The following is a 14,354-nucleotide window of genomic DNA, read 5'->3' as shown; positions in this document are numbered from 1 at the left end:
AGGAACTGATCTACCAATGGTGAATCTTGATGCAAGTGGCCATGTAAGCCCACTAACACAATGACACATTTTAAGTAACTTACCTTGGATGAGTCTTCAGAGTCTCTATCATGTAGCTCCGATGGAGATACCGTGTTCAGATTGAGTAAGTTCGTAACCTATTGGACAGTTCCAGTTCTTTTGGGTTAATCAACATTCAGATCTTCCTTACTGCTGCTCATGCAAGGTTGGTGTGCACCCATATCCACAAATTAACCAAGTGTGATTGAGGATCCCAGGAGAATTTATCCAGCGGATGGCCAGCTCATCAGAATAAAAGCTCCTTTGGGTGTCCAGCCAGCTGTCCTTGCATAGCCTTTGTGTGGCTACCACCAGTCTTTGTATTCTTACAACTGCCACTGTTACCCTGATATATACATACATCTTAAGTGAGACTAAAGGGTGTCTTTCCATGGTTGTGGGAAAGGCATTGGGCCTGACTTTCAGATTCTGTGACCTGCTACCTACAAAAGCTCCCGGCCCCTGTTTGTCAGTTTTGGAATGTTTTCTCAAGCCTTTTGCTTTACAGCTGGGGATAGTGAGGTCAAGAGAGTTCATATAAAGTTGCCTAAACTCAAATGGTTTCTGAGTCTTCTGCATAGGAGATTCCCAATGGAAGGAGCCACCAATTTGTTCTCACTGTGTGTGACTGATGACTCAAGCAGGCTGGCCACGTTCCCCTGTGAGGGCATGAGCCACGCCTGGGCTTACCATCAAGAACCTGCTGTGTGTGCATCTGTCAGGGATGTCAGTAAGTGCTGTGGACTAGTTGAGGTTTGGGGCTAGGGTATGGTCTTTCCAGATTCTCAGACTTGGGTTTGGCTATCTGGGGCTTCCCTTCTGCGATCCATTCTTCCAAGCTGTGCTCTTGGCAAGAACCATCCACTTACTTGTGCTTCATTACCTGCCCTGCTTTCCAACTGGTCCTACTCCCAGAAGGCAATGAGAAAAGCTCTTCTAACTGGGGAGACATGGAAATGGCTCTCCTTTGTATTTTCTACTTCTCCCTTCCTCCTAAAATGGTCAGTCTTTGCATTGATGTTGTCTGAGTCCTGAGAGCTGAGGGCAAGTTTAAAACAGAGCGGCAGGGTGAGGGTGTTTATGAAACTCTGGGCCCTAGAGTGGTGCAGGCACTAAGCAAGGAGCTCGGGGTTAGAGGGCTTGAATTCCAGGGTCTAGGCTCTGGAATGTTAAGCAGGCCATTTTATTTTCCTTTAATGACATAGATCTTCATCTATAAAACAGAAATGTTGAGCTTCTTAATGGTCTCCAGCACTAAAATTCTGTGGTTTCATTTCTGATCACCCAAACTGTCTTGATAATAAAAGCCGAGACACTGGACATCTCACGTGGACTGTGTGGGCTCTGTCCTTGGTGCTGAGATCCTGTACATTGCGTCACTGACCACTGGTCACCTTGGGGGGGTGGGAGGGAGCTGCTTCTCACATACATGTGAAGAAATGGAGTACCACTGAAAATTTTTGATAGTTCCAAAAAGTTATTTCCTAAAATATTCCTTTACCCAGCATGACACAGACTTTGGGCTTGAAGGCCTTTCACAGAACTATCCATTGTTAAAGAATCTGATTTGGAATTGTTTGCTGAACACTTAAGACAGTGCCTCCCAGGCTCACTCTGGAATTTGAGGGCATGATGGTAGGTTCCAGGAGTTTAGGTAATCATTTTTCTCATGCCTTCAATAAGTCATTACAATGCTCCTGAAATCATAATATTTTGCTATATGTCTATAACTCATCCTTATGCTATCTATTGGCTATGGCAGTAGTTTAAAAGTCTCATGTCTACTGATGGGTCTAGATTGAGGGCTAACTCCGGGGTAGGTAGAATCTGTTTGATGTTTCTTGTGTTGATATTGTAAAGCTTCTGGATGAGGTGAGGTATTACCAGAATTCATTCTCTCTCTCTCTCTCTCTCTCTCTCTCTCTCTCTCTCTCTCTCTCTCTCTCTCTCTTTCTCTCTCTCCCTTCCTCCCTCTCTCTCCCTCCCTCCTTCCCTCTCCTTCCCTCCCTCCTTCCCTCTCCTTCCTTCCCTCTCCTTCTCTTCCTTCCTCCCCTGTGTGTGTGTGTGTGTGTGTGTGTGTGTGTGTGTGTGTGTGTGTAGAAAAACAACTTGACTACAGGGCATGCCTAACTTATGTTGTGAGCTTATATTTTGTGGGTGAGAAGGCTGAAGACAAAGTAGCCCTGCAGGAGTTCTGCTGACTGTCAGCAGACAAGAGTTATTAAGGGGAAAATGTAACACAAAATGTCCTCCACCCTAAGGTATTTAGTGGACCAGTTAGTTGCTTTGACACTGTGTTGAAACAGTAGTGATGACAGAATGAGGATTGTCATATGAATCAGTCGCCTGATACTGGATGAGGAAAGGAGGTCACTGATGGCCTAAGAGATACCCACTGGTTGATTTGGAAGGTTCCCAGAGTCACGGGAAACTGACTATCTCAGGATGTCTCTATTCTCATTAAAATCTTCAATTCTCTGCCTTCCCTTTTCTTGTAGGACAGAGCTTCTTCATTCTCCCAATCAGGGAATTCAAGTCAAGGTTGGTCCTGGTCATTTAATTCAGGAGGTAATCCTTGAACATCTAAGGAGTACTTACCACTATGCTTGTCCATGAGCTCAGTGGATTTGAAGGCTGATTGGCAGCCAGCCTGAGAGGCCAGAAAGAGGAAGGGATGGGAAGAAGTTGAGATGGATAGCCTTGAAATGTTGGGTAGGGAGGTAATGGTACAGGACTGTGACTGGGGACTCTAGAGTTGGCCAGCCAAGGCTCAAGGCCCATCTTAGATGCTTAATAGCTGTGTAAATGACCCTTTGGTTGGTCTAAATACATTTGTAAAAAAGTATTAAAAATAACACTAGGTTGTTGGTAGAATTAAATAAGACAATTTATGCATAGAGTTTAATTGATGTTTGATAATGCTCAATAAAAGGTGGGTGGTCTTTTTTTATTATAGACATTTGATCTTGATAGCATAAGGATTGTTCTACAACAACCATCAACTCTAAGATCCACATGTTTGACCATCTCCTATCTCTCTCCTTGGAATATGAAGTCCTTTGATTTGGTCTTGATAATTTCTTCTTTCCCTCAAGGACACATTAGAAATCTTGTCACCTTGTCATCTGTTTGTCAGGCTTTTGCTTAACCTCTTGACTGGTGTTGAAAGAGCCTTTGGCTCTGTACCTGGAGGGCTGTCTCTGTATAAGAGCCATTTCCACATTCAACTCACCACAATCCTCAGGGGTGCCTTCCAACCTCTGTGCATCTAAACACAATACCTCACACCTTTGCCAGATACTGTTTCCTATGTGCTTCAGGATGAGAAACAAAGGGGCCAGCTGGTTATAAAATGCGGCTCCTGAGTGGCCCTCTTTAATTATTTTTTGTCCTAATCAAGTATGGCTTTTCATCCTTCAATCAAACAAGGCATCCTAATTATATGAGTATAATTGATCCTTTAAAAGCAAGACAGCAGTTAAACACATTTTGGTCTCCTCATTGTCTCTGGTTATTCTGTCTTTCAGCTGTGTGAAGAAGGTGGCTGCCTGGGTGTCACAGTATGTCTTGCCCCCTTCCCCTCCTCTTTGTCTTCTATGTATTGGAAATGTCTACCTTTCCCTTCTCCCAACTCCTCCCAACCTCTTATCTCTATGTATGTACCTGGTTTGAAGTAAAATTAACCTGGGAGAATGATTATCTAATTTTCAGACCCATCACCTTCTGTAGGCTCAGACAGTATCCTTCACTCTTGAGGACCTAAGTGGCATGGATGTAGCCACTAACAAAGATTGGAGTCATTAACAAACCAGAACCACAGATGTAGCTGTGTCTGCAGGGCTGCAACTCCTCCTCAGTCTCTCTCCCTAGCTGCTTCTAGTTCCCAGAATTGCATATGGTAGTGAGCCACGTGATCTCCCCCAGTGTCTCATCCAGTCGCATGCTTTTACTATCTATATTTAGCATATGTTTAGCACCTATAGCATGCTGGCCACTCCAAACCCTCCTTCCAGCCCAAAACTCTCTCCTGAACTCTAAGCTCATCTCCTATCTGCCCATCCCATGTCTCTACTCTGATACCAAGCAAACCTTTTTAAAGTCAACCTGTCTAAAACACATCTTCTGACATTCCCATAGAACCAGATTATCTCGGCATATTCCCCGTCTTAGTGGCAATGCCATTTTTCAGTTGTCTAGATTGGCTTCTCTGGTGGTCCTCTCAGCCCCTCCTTTGCTCACTCTACAGAAATGTTGCTCTACTTACAACACGTGCCCAAGTTATGACCCAGTTTGCCCGATACACTCTTCTGTGTTTCAGACTCTTGCATGACACTGAGCTGTCCCAAGAGCTTCCTGACTGGTCTCCCAATATTTGTCATCCATCCCCTAAAGCCATTGCTAAGCAGTTGCCAAAATGATCTGGTATAAATCTAACTCGTGTCTCCTCTCCCTCGAGTCCTCCAATGTCCTCCCCATGTCACTGGTTGTCCAGTCAAAGTCCTTTCAATGACTAAGAAGCTTTATGCTTCTCTGTCTTAGTTTGTCTTGCTATTGCAGTGACAACCGACCAACATCAACCAAAAGCAGCTTGGAGGAGGAATGGGTTTCTTCCATCCTGCACTTTACAGTCTACCATTGAGGGAAGCAAAGACAGGAACTGAAGACAGAAGTTTGAAGCCCAAACTGTGGAGGAACACTGCTTCCTGGCTGCTCTCAAGCTCTTTCAGCTATCCCTCTTAGTAATGCATGCTTATCTGTCTAGACTGCCTTTAATGGGCTGGGCCCTCCTTTATGAATTAGTATTAGGGAAATGCTTCATAGACATGCCCATAGCCTAGTGATGGAGGCAATTCTTCAAGTGAGGTTCCCTCTTCCTAGGTGTGTCAATGGCCTCCTTGCTGATCTTTAGATATCTCAAAGGCCTGTGCATTTGCTGTCCTCCGGTTTGGAATGCTTGTCCTCCAGGTGCTCAGCCCCTCCCATGAAGCCATCTCTGGTTACTTAGTCCGAGAAGCTGTCCCCATCTCTCTTCTCTCTGTTCACCATTTTCTCATTTATCTTATATCTGTCCCCATAATTGGGAATTGTCAGGCTGTAGGGGGCTTGGTATGGATGTTCACCACAAACTGCAGTCCTAGGAGATAGCCAGGGACTGCTCCTAGATCATCTATAATGAGAAGAATATCCTGGGGCCCAAGGCACCAGAGTTTATGATTTGGGATAAATGAAGCACAGTTACTGTGTGCTAGCACGAGGGTCAAAATAGACTTCTGTTCCTGCCTCTTCCAGGCATGTCCTCACAGAGATGGCCCTTAACTGAGGATAGGGGGTGAGCTTGCCCATCCGATGACCCATCCTCTAGATCAGGTCAGTTTAAAAGCTTTGGGATCAGCCTAGACAGAGACCATACCCTTGGACCACCTTCTCCAATGGGCAGTTGGTACTTTCTAGATGCCTCCTTGCCTTTGTGTCACTGCTGTACCCATTACTCCAGCAGTCATTTTTTATCTCCCTCAATCCATTCAGGTCCTCTTACCCCGGCCCTCTTCTGTGGTAGCTGTTCATTCAAGGAAGATGCATAACAAACACTTGCCCACAGTTTCCTGGAGATTGTGGAATGTTCCTCCATATCCCCAGGGGTGAGAATGGAGACAGAAGAGAGTCCTTCTGGCTGCCTGTCCTGGCTTCAGAGCCAGGCCCTTCTACCACAAGCTCTCAGCTCCACAGGGACAAGCTCTGTGGTGTGCCTTAGAGGCTTCTACAGCATCCCAGGCATCTGTGCTGGTTTGGAGATCTGACTGCTTCATGCTTGGTACATCAGGACATAGGAGACTCAGGCTGGGTTTTGGTTGAACCGTAGACTAGATGTGTTGGGCTCAGCGGAAAGGGGCCTGCTGAACCTGGTGGCCTTATGGGCAGTGGGAGGATAGTGGTGTCTGAGGAGAGGCAAATAGAAGGGTCAGAAGGTGACTTAGGGCACAAAAAGACATTAAGGGAGAGCTGGCATGATGACTCAGTGTGCAAAAAAATGCTTGCCATCAAGTCTGGTGACCTGAGATGGAGTCCATGAGGGTAAAAGGAAAGAACTGACTTTGGCAAGTTGTCCTTTGACCTCAAGGGAGACTTGGGAGCCCTAAGTAAAAGGACTGTGTTTCCCAATCGTTCCAGGATACCTATGTCCCCAGTAATGTATAAAGAGAACTTCATGTCCTTACCACTAAGGCCACACCTGAGTGTTGGAGTTTAGAGTCTCCCAACAGAATGCAGGGCACTGGGTTACAACTGAAATCCGGATAGATGACTAAAAAAAAGCCATATGCCTCATTCAATATTTGGTACATAATTATTTTATAAATGATTTGTTGTTTATCTATATTTCAAATTTAATTGATACATATAACTTATATAATTCAGTTAAATTTGAAAAATACATGTGTGTGTGTGTGTGTGTGTGTGTGTGTGTGTAATTTGTAATGAGATTTGGTAACCCTATGTGGGGTCACTCCCACTGGTCAGGTTGTCCTAGACAGCCTTGGACAGTTGTAGTGCAAATTGCTGTTGGACATGCTTACAGATCATGGGGCTGGGTCAATGGCCACCCTTGAATTGGACTCCAAGGCCTTTATGAGCCCTGGAATCTAATTGGGCCTGGCAGTTTGAGATCTGATATTCCATTATCTGCCTTTGCTCATTTGGTAAAAAGAGCAGGGAGCTGACTGGACTGCAAGTCCGTCTTGTGTGGCAACTTATCGGCTGCCTGAGGGAAGAATGTGGCTTGTGTCCTGTGCTGTGAAGTGAGCACAATGGACCAGTGTCACAGTTAGTTTCTGTCAACTTGACACAAGCCTAGACATAACCAGAAAAAGGGGATCTCAACTGAAGAGTTGCCTCCATCAGTTTGGCTTGTAGGTGTGCCTGTGAGGAATTTTCTTGATTGTTGATTAATGTGTGAGGGCCAGAGCACAAAGGAAGGTGACATCCTTGGGCAGGTGGGCCTCTATAAGAAGGCATGCCGAGCAAGCAAGAAAAGGCAAATTAGTACACATCAAAAGTTCCTCCATGGTCTCTGCTTCAGATCTTGCCTCCAGACTTCTACCTTGAGCTCCTGTCTTAGCCTCCCTACGTGATGCACTGTGATCTATTTGATAAAATGAACCCCCTTTCCCCCAAGTTGTATTTTGTCATGGTGTTTATTACAGCAATAAAAGCAAACTAAAATAATCAGTTTCCCACACCTGCAGCAAGAGGGAAAGATGCATAAAAGTCTCTTGGCAAAGTCGGTAAGAATTAATGAGCGCATTTCATGCAAAGAACAAAGAGCATCAGAGAACCTAGAAGGTCCCGAGCAGGGAAAGGCCATTAAAGAAAGACAGGATGAAAGGATAAGGCATCATCTGGGACACTGTGCTTACTATGGTCCTTACGAGGTCCCTTTGAAGGTTTAGTGCTTTCCCTGCCTCCTGTTGTCTAGAATCCAGGCCCAGTAGGTGAGAAGTGGATACAAGACAGGTGGACAAAAAGATAATGGCACTGGAAGACTTGCCTGTGGTATATGCTGAAACCAGGACGAAGAAATCATGAAGGATGAAGGCAATTATGGACACCATGAAGATGGAAAGATCATTTTCTTCTAACTGTGGGGCAAGTGTAACCGTGCCACCAGACAGAAGAACTGGTAAAATCAATAAATCTCCTATTTGAGAACGGTAGGCATTTAAATCAGTTCCTGACTGGGTTCTTGTCCTAGAACACATGACTGCTACACTCCATTAAGGGGATCATGACAACTGGTCACATAGCAGGGAAACCCGGAGTTCTGCATGCTGATGAGGTAGACAGGCCCCAGTGAGCATCCCTTCCTAGGCATCCCTTCCTGCATAAGGTATTTAATCTCTGGTTTATTCTGAGTAAGTTGTATGTATCCTCACGTGCTATGAATAGTTTGGACAACTAAGGATTGTCTCCTTCATCAAGGACCTCGGTGGGGGGAGGCCTTCATCATACAGAGCTGTGCCTAAGTCTCCTACAGAAGGCACCTCTGCACTCCTGGCACTCACCCTGATCTAATCCTGAACCACCCCCCACCCGCCCCAGGCTCATCTCAGACTGGCAGGCTCCCATTTCCAGGGCCCAACTCCTCACGGTCTTCAGCAGTGTCTGGGTACATAGGAGTTTGAGAACCATGGCCTTTATCCCAGTCTCTGATGTTTCTTACCTGGAGAAACTTGGGCTGGGACTCCTATCTTAAACTGCATTTTGCCTCCCCGAGCAGTGTCTCAGCGGTATCCTGACACCCCAGCAGAGAGGCTAAATGCAGACCCACAGAAGAAAACCACTATAAAATGAGGATTATGTCATGCTACATATAAGAAAATGCCATTTCTGTTGATGCCAGGTAAAAGTAAAAATGTAAGAGATATGCTAACGGGAGACAAAAACTAAAAGGAGCTTCTCTATAGAAACAGACAGACAGACAGAAAGACAGACACACAGAAACCCAAACACTACCGTTTGTATATTTTATTTTTAAAGTGATGCTTGTGCATCAAGGCGACAAGGAGTGAACTTGCAGTTAATAGCTTTTGTCAACCTGACAGGGTTTAGAATCTCGTGATGCACTGTGATCTATATGATAAAATGAACCCCTTACCAGCAGATGACACTTCTGGGCATGTCTTAGGAGAGAAGACCTATCCTGAATGTGGATAGAACTGTCCTCTAGGCTGGAGTCCCAGCTTGAATAGAACAAACAAACACCAAGAACAGAACATCAGCTCATCACAACATTCCTCTCTCTCTGCTCTCCGACTTTATACAGTCACCTCCTAGTCCTGACATATTTCTTCTTAAACTTTGATCCCAGATAAATATTTTTTCTTTAAGTTGTTTCTGTTAGGATTTTTTACACAATAAGAGAAATAACCAATATAGTGTGTAAATCACCATTGACTGTGTATCTCCTTTTCCAAGCTTGCCACATGCTTCCTTCTCTTTGTATTGTGTCCCCTGTCTGGCCCCACCGAGGGTATGTAAAGATTTTCTACAGCTGACGTAGAAAGTTATTGAAAACTTTGTAATTTAATAAGAGTTTTTCCTCTTAGTTTTAAAGATTGATTTATTTTGCTTTTATGTATATGAGGGTTTTGCCTATATGCATGAATTCACATCATATCTGTGCCTATTGGATTCCTTTAAACTGGGGCTACTGATGGCTGTGAGCCACTATGTGGCTGCTGGGAACTAAACCTGGTCCTCTGTAAGAGCAACAAGTGCTCTTAGCCACTGAGTTATCACCCCAAACTCCAGATTTATTCTTTTATATTTCTGTAGGTCAGAGATCTGGATCTTAGTGGGCTGAAGACAAGATCAGTAATGTAGTATCATGAAGTAATGCGTGGTAGGTCTGCATTACTTCTGGAGTCTCCAGGGCACCTTTTATAGCTTCTAGAAGCTGTTTTAGTCAGCCTTCACCTTCAAATCCAACAATGGCGCCTCTCCCAATCCCTAGGTTCTTCAGGAATAGTCTTTAGGAAGACTGTTTTAATTATGTTGAACCTTTTGGATAATACAGAGCAGTCTCTCAATTTCATGATGTTTGGAGCAATCATGCTGTCTAAAATCCTCCTTTGTCATGTAAAATAATGTATTCCTGGGTAATGTATCCCAATTCCTGGGGTTGGGATGGGGCATCTTTGTATTTTCCTGTCTCCTGCAGGGTCCCACAGTGTGGACTCGACGTCTCCTTGCCAACAGATGACATGTAAGGGTGGTGCTAAGCATCATGGTAGGACATACCCTTTACAGGGTGAATCAGGTGAGGAGCCCTTGTAGGCCCTGAAATTGGGTCCCAAGGCTCTGCAGAGTGGTACAGGGGTGAACAGTCCCTTACTCCATAGGAGGGCCTGGGATTGGGGAACAGAGCTGAGCCCTTGAAGGCATGAGGCTCAGGGTATGGTTCCTCTTGGAAGAGTCTGACAGTGGCTTGATTCTTTAACATAGGGTTACTAACCTGAGTTCAAGGGTCTCACTGAAGTTGCTGCATGTGTGTTTTAATTTTTCGTTTTGAACAGACATTTTAAAGGACACATTTTATCATTTTTTTTAAAAAAAGATTTATTTATTTATTTATTTATTTATTTATTTATTTATTTATTATCTATAAGTACACTGTAGCTGTCTTCAGAGACACTGGAAGAGGGCATCAGATTCCATTACGGATGGTTGTGAGCCACCACGTGGTTGCTGGGATTTGAACTCAGGACCTCTAGAAGGACAGTCAGTGCTCTCAACCACTGAGTCATCTCTCCAGCCCCATTTTACCATTTTTATCAGATTGTGAAAATAATCCAGAAAATGAATATCCGTGACTCTAACCTCTTTGTTTACTCTTACTGGGAAAAACGGACCCTTTCTGAGTCATTTTCTGCTTTTTTCTCTTCACAGGACACAGGATCCCATTGCTTCAAGTGCAACCCCCTTCAAATTGACTCTGACAACTCTGCTGTGATGAAGATCTGTGTGGTTAGCTGAGGTTCAAGGGGAAAGGGAGCAGCCTAGGGCTGTTGGAGGAGGTGTTATTTTGATTCCAAAGGCACTTTCTGGTGTAACCTCCCTTGTCAAGCAGAATGCAGGACACAAAGAGAGATTCAGGAACCAGACGAGAGTCTGTAAATTTGGGCCTGGCCTTGTCCATGCTGATCCTGCTGCCTGATATGAGCCAGGGACATATAGGTGATAAGCACCGTGCCCTCCTCTGAGGGGAGTACGGGGTGGGGCTGTGACATCAATTTCATCTACTTTGCATTTTAAAGAAACTAAGATGAGTTTCTTTTTTCCCTTGAATTTCCTTAATAAGAGCATTTTAGAGTTTTGGAAAACCTAGTCCTAGTTTAAAGGTAGAAAGACTTTCTGTACAGAAAGGGGAGAGGAAGAAAATGAGGGAGGGAAGAGAGGAGAGGAAAGGAGTAGGGGAGGGGCAAGCAAGCAGAAGGGAGGAGGGAGTAGAAGGAAGGACAGGAGGGTGGAGGTAGAGAGAGGACATTTCAGAGATTAAAGAGCCCTCCTCTTCCACACTCTTTCCCAGTTGGCTGTCACCAGCAGGTCACCTGGCTGAAATCAGCCACCTGAACTCAGAGAAGGGTGAATATTTTCAGACCTTTGAACTTGTCATCATGTGGAAGCTCCTCTGATGGTGGCATCTACTCTGGGGCATGTGAAGTGAAACAATAAACCAAAAGAGGGCACTGGTGGCTGCAGAAGCTCAGATGGTAGCGTCCAGCCAGCCTGGGGAACATGTGCCCAGCTGGAAAATTGTGGTCCATTGTTGGAAGAGTTTCAGAGAGCTCTCTCAGCTCTGTATCTTCAACTCCTTCCTGGAAAGTGGGAAGACACAGCTGTCTGTGCATCTGTCTTCAGACTTCCCTACCCAGGCTGAAAAGCTTGGTCTTCTTATAGAGGAGCCAGGAGGTACCAAGGGAGAGAGCTGAGGACCAGCCTTAGCATTTTTATCTTTTGAGATGGACCTTCAATTTCTCCTTATTATCCTCCCCCAAAGTACCTGCTTCTGAGGAGGCAGATTACCCTGTGGGAAACAGACAATTACAAGGCATCCACACTGTACATTGGATTTTCCATGGTGCCTTCCTGCTTTGGTTGACTGGTGTGAAGGGCTATTCATAGCTATCTACCCCTAGACAGCACTGGTTGGACACTTTTCTGTTTTGATAGTTTGAAGCTTCAGGAAGGCCCCAGGTGTCTCCCAAGAGGGATAGGGCCCCATGATGTCCCTCCTGTCACTGTTGTCTGTCTTGTTGTTAATGCCCAGAGAACAGATGGGGAACTGGGTCAGGAACAATGAGAGGGAGGGAGACACTGAACAAATTAATCAGACAGGAACTATGTGAGGCCACGACCCATGCCCTGGTTAGGTCTGGGCCCTTCCTTGAAACCCACATGGAGCATACATAGGGAGTCCATCTATTGTGTGAAAACTTCCTGATAGTCACAATCATTCTTTGGTCGTGAAGAAGAGTGCTGTTCTGAAGAAGACCACACACCTGTAAGCCTCAGCTTAGACTGACGTAGGAGGTCAGATCCAGCTAGTCAGTTCCAGTTTCAGGACACTTTTGGCTATGTGACCTATGTTCTTCCTCTGTTCCTCCAAAAGGACAATGACAGATAGGCCATGTACTTGTTCCTTTTTTTCACATGTGAGGTGCTAGGGTTAAATTCCAGTCATGAGCAAGAGTCCTTGAGCTGTGAAGTTTATTTTCTAGTCAAGAAGATAGGAACTGGCCAAATAATCTTACAAATGGGTAACTGTAGGCTTTGATGGATATATTAAAGCCATAGCTTATCAGGATGAGAAAAAAAATTCACAAGGAATAGGAGGCTTTGGTCCAGAGTAGGTAGTTCTTTGGTGGTGTTTGAGGAGGATGGATGTTTGAGAAGAAAAGCCAGGTTAGTGGAGAGGCCAGGGCTGGGGAAGGCAGAGAGGACCTTGTGGTTAGAAGAGTCTTAGTGGAGCTCAGGAAGTGCAGAGGAGGCCAGTAGAGTAGAGGGCAGAGAGAGGGAAGCACCATGTGGAGCGAGCAGAACAGCAGGGGTGGGAAAGAGGAAGAAAGTACAGTGTGTGTGTGTGTGTGTGTGTGTGTGTGTGTGTGTGTGTGTGTGTGTGTGTAGAGGGAACACATGGAGTTTTGTCTAAGAAAAACAGAAAGTCATTCAAGGGTCTGAAGCAGGAGGGAGAACATCTCATGGGATGGACCATGGTGGCAGAGAGGGAAGGGTAGCAAGTGGGGACCAGGAAAGAGGCAAACGCAACATCTCCCATTGTTGTGGTGGCAGTGTAGATATAGGAGGATGAGTGAAGTCGAGAAACACTGGCAGTCCATGGGATAGAAAAGACTGAAGGAAGGATGGATGCTTCCTATTTCAGGAACCATGCCGGTAGCTCATGGTGCAAAGGTTTTGGAGGTGCTGAGTGTATTTGAAAATATTTTCTATTGTAACACAAAACCCAACATCTGGAAGAAGAGTTATCTCCAAGATTAGCTAATTTAATGGCTCCATAATGAAACAAAAGGAACAAGTTCTTTCCTGCTTCCAAACTTCACTAAGAGACTTTGTTGTCAAATTGTTTCCTCATAGGCAAGAGATGGCTGCTGAAGTTCCAGACATCACATACAGTCATGAGTATATGGGTACCATTTAAAGTAATCATTTTCAGTGCCCCATTCAACTTCTCTTCACAGTTTCTTGGCCAAAACCAGTCCACAGTATGATTCATGTATTATTAACTTGAATGAATTAGGATTACTCCATAGTCTCTCATTAAGGGATAGCCTCACCAAACCAGATTCTCTTAGATGGCAGGGGGAGTGGAGATTTTGAAGGTCACTGAGGGTGTCTGCCAACTAGAAGTGGAGACAGGAGAAATCTCTGAGCTGTTCTCAGAGATGGCAGCCTTTCCAGGTTGGACCCCCCCATCCCCATCTCAGCCATCAACTCAAGCCTTTTCTTCAACAGAAGTAAGGTTAAAGGGCCTTGGAGTAGCACAGTCTTTCTTAAATTCCGTTGGCCATGAGGTAAATTGAGGTAGGGGGTTAAAAATGCACATTCCAGGTTTCCCAGAGCCCACCTGAATAGGAGGGAGTCTTGGGAGGAGGAGGAGGAGGAAGAGGAAGAGGAGGAGGAGGAAGAGGAAGAGGAAGAGGATGAGGAGGATGAGGAGGGGTTAGGACTCTGCTTGACAGATGAAATCTACAGGCAATTCAGATGGAGTGGTATCTTGGAATCTCGCAGGCTCTGTGCTATGGGGAGAGCCATACCTAGAAGAGAGACTTAATCTGTCCCAGCTCCCACAGAGGGTAGGTTAGTCTCAGTGGGGACCAGTAGGGAGCAATCCAGTGCATATGCTCAGAGTCTTTCTTTGTGCTGATGAGGAGAGATCATTATTCCTGTGAATCTATCGGAACCATAACACACCTCACTACGTTTAGTTCTTAAATGACCCTGGCCTGAGGTTTAACTTTGCAAACGGATGCACACAGAACCTTGGGCAGTGTGGACAGACAGAATTCCACCTCTCTTGGCTCAGCCTGTGTATCTTAGCAGCTCTATGGGGTTCTGCATTCCTCCCACTTTTTGAAGTTAACCAGACAGGTCCGGCTGGGGATAGTTAAGGGGTTCTTGTCCAAAGATACAAACTCCCTTGGTAGAAGAGCCAGTACCTGCAGGGCTGTTGCCTCCCTAGAGGCCATTCCCTGGTGCACATGGCTAGCCTGGCCAGCAGA

General features: G+C 45.2%; 1 long non-coding RNA gene across 1 annotated transcript in view; it reads left to right on the top strand.

Moving 5' to 3' along the window:
- The window catches only part of LOC120100911 (uncharacterized), a 24,885-nt gene extending 10,531 nt beyond the window's left edge, over positions 1-14,354 (top strand). Inside the window, exons 2-3 of the long non-coding RNA XR_010064383.1 lie at positions 7,532-7,766; positions 8,333-14,354. This is a non-coding gene — a long non-coding RNA (uncharacterized LOC120100911). The remainder of the gene's footprint in view (positions 1-7,531; positions 7,767-8,332) is intronic.

This window comes from Rattus norvegicus, chromosome 2, assembly GCF_036323735.1.
Source record: "Rattus norvegicus strain BN/NHsdMcwi chromosome 2, GRCr8, whole genome shotgun sequence".
Taxonomy (NCBI): domain Eukaryota; kingdom Metazoa; phylum Chordata; class Mammalia; order Rodentia; family Muridae; genus Rattus; species Rattus norvegicus.
Note: the sequence above shows the minus strand (reverse complement) of the source record. Positions and strands in the feature narration are given on the sequence as shown.